A 2,921-nucleotide genomic window follows, 5' to 3' on the forward strand; every position below is an offset into this window, starting at 1 on the left:
ATGTACAATCTTTGGTTGGTGGGTTAGTCCCTGGGAGCTCTGGGTGGTCAAGTTAGTTGATATTGTTCTTTGTAAGGGGTTGTAGTCTCCTTCAGCCCCTTCAGTCCTTCCCCTAGCTCTTCCATTTGGGTCCCTGGGCTTAGTCTAATGGCTGGCTCTGAGTATCTGCATCTGTATTGTTTAGATGCTGGCAGAACCTTTCAGAGAGCAACCATATCAGGCTCCTGTCAGCAAGCATTTCTTTGCGTCAGCAATAGTGTGAGGGGTATGGTGTATTCAGATGGGATGCATTCCTATGTGGGAGCAGTCTCTGGATAGCCTTTCCTTCAGTCTCTGTTCCATTTTTCATCCCTGTATTTCCTTTGGACAGGAACAAATTAAGTCCCACCTATTAACTATTATTTTGCCTCCTACAAAGATTGGTGACTGAGTCTTAACATTTGAACACTTAGGGGAAAGTGTGATCCATACAATAATCTTCCATTTATTTTGTCAGAAAGAAGTATAGACAAGGGAAATAAAATTTATTGAGGACCCATTATGTTGTAGGGACCATTCCAGCCATTATCCACTAAAAATGAATATAATGAAATTAAGGTATTCTCATAAGTTTCTGTAACTTAGAAAGTTTTCAAGGCTAATATATGATACTGAATAGTTCCAGTAATACTGTGGAAACAAATATCTCCTATTGATGTTTAAATGCAAACAACAAATTAAAATGCATGATACTTAAACTGTAAAACACTTGAGTAATTTTCCATTGTCTTATGAAGCATAATGATTAATGTTTTCTAAATGCTTTAAAATTAATTTTTAATTCAATTTTTGAGGTATTGATCTTGTGTTCCATATATCTCTAATAACTAATGTAATATTTGTTATTTCTGAGAGGGCCAACAGAATCCTTTATTTATGAGCTGATCTTTGTGAAAATTTGTCTGTGGCTTCCTCCCTCAAAGTCTGCCTCTTACCATTGCCCTCATAGGCTGAACTACTCCAAGCACATTTTTCTTGAGTCCAGTCATTAATGAAGCACTCACTGGTAGCTGGCATCTAGTTATTCTTCAACAACTTATGAGGAAGTTTGTTTTCTGCCATGTTAATGGAATCATATAATAATATAAGTATTTCTGCCATCCAGTGACTCTGAATTACCTTACAGACAACACACATTTGAACACATTTGTAAAAATTAGAATTTCAGAATCTAGAAAAAAAAATCTCTATATAGGTGCCTAATTAGCCTGCATGGATATGGCTGGCCTTGGGAAATTGTACTGGGAAATAAAAGCAGGTCATGCCACTCTGACCCCAACCAAGATTTTCCATACTTTTCTCTGTGACCTGAGGTTAAAAATAGAATCCACCGAAATCACCCCAAAGCACATAAGTCTTATCTAAGTAAAAACTTCTCCCCTTATTAAAGTTATTTATATTTCAGATGCAATGGTACTATAAATTTATTTTAAGATTGCAATGTTGCATACCAATTTTATATATGTTTTAGAGAAAACATGAGAATACTAAAATATTGATATGGTTTTGTAAAGTTTTGTTTTATTGTTATTTGGACTTGGTTTGGTTGCAATGACTAAATTATCAGTTTTTATTAAGGACACTCTCCCTGTGTCAGACTTCCAACTGTAAGGCATTTGAAATAGTTTCTGATTTTAATGTTTTCCAAGAGTAAATTATTAGAATTAGTGATTTAAAAATCAGCATAAATAATGCAACTGTTTTCTTTACTGCCTTCCATTTAAAATCAGATGATAATGCTCAAAGGCTGGCACTATGTTTGGCTCTAGGGTTAAACTCTGAGGAAACAGCTTCCTTCTGGAGTCATCCCTTCCTGTCCTTGCTCTCAGGTCATCTATGGGGCCTGCTTTTACATTGTCAACCCAACCAGGCATCCTTCTCCCTTTCCCCAAAGCAGGAGAATTTCAATTCATTGTAAGGAGCAGCTCATGTCCTGTGGGAGATGAAAGTCCCACAGCAGACAGAAGAGAAATGCTATTTAATAGGTTAGTTAACTCAATAATAGAAAACAGCAATAGGGATTAAACATTGCAAATTAGGTAACAATATGGTAACTAGTCACATTTTTGAAGCTTCTGGAAAGCCACGTATTTTATTGCCAAAATTCTGCAAGGCAAAATAACACACTATTTCCAATATTCATTGAGTATTCACACTCACAGTTTTTAACAAAAGTCATGCATTTTTCTTTAACAATTTGACAAATCTTTGACAATTCCTTTCACAATTTCCACTCCAAAAACTACAAATGAGATTCTTTTATAATTTGTCTCCTGTAAGGAGAAAATTGAAAATTTCCTAAGTTATTTATATTTTATTTGACAGTTAAATTTTATTTAATTTAATTAAAAAGTGTTGACCAGTGTGTTTGACTAAGACATTCTATGCTTAGAGTGGTGTAACATTAATATACTAAGAAAACCAAAATGCCATACTTTTTGTAGTTAATGAAATATTCCAAACCAAATATTTCTATTATTTCTTTTATAAAAGATAGTTTTAAGGAAATGATATTTAAGAGACAATGTACACTAAAGTTAGATATGTCTCCATAAATTATTTTAAAGGTATAGGTGCAATTGGAAGCTTTAATCAAATTGTATGTGAAATAATTATTTGATTAACTCTTTTTTTTTTCAGTTTTTTCTTTTTCTTTTTTGACACAATGCCCCCTGTAGTTCAGAATGTATATATATATACATATATATGTACATATATATGTATATATATATATATATATGTATAACCTTAAACTTCTGATCCCCCTGACTCTACCTATGGAATGCTGGCATTACTCCTGTACTCCACAAGCATCTTTTCTATTATTTTCTTCCTTCAAAGAAACATTATACACAGATACTAGCCAGTTTGGGGCAGAAAAA

The sequence above is a fragment of the Mastomys coucha genome, unplaced genomic scaffold, assembly GCF_008632895.1.
Source record: "Mastomys coucha isolate ucsf_1 unplaced genomic scaffold, UCSF_Mcou_1 pScaffold22, whole genome shotgun sequence".
NCBI classification, from domain to species: domain Eukaryota; kingdom Metazoa; phylum Chordata; class Mammalia; order Rodentia; family Muridae; genus Mastomys; species Mastomys coucha.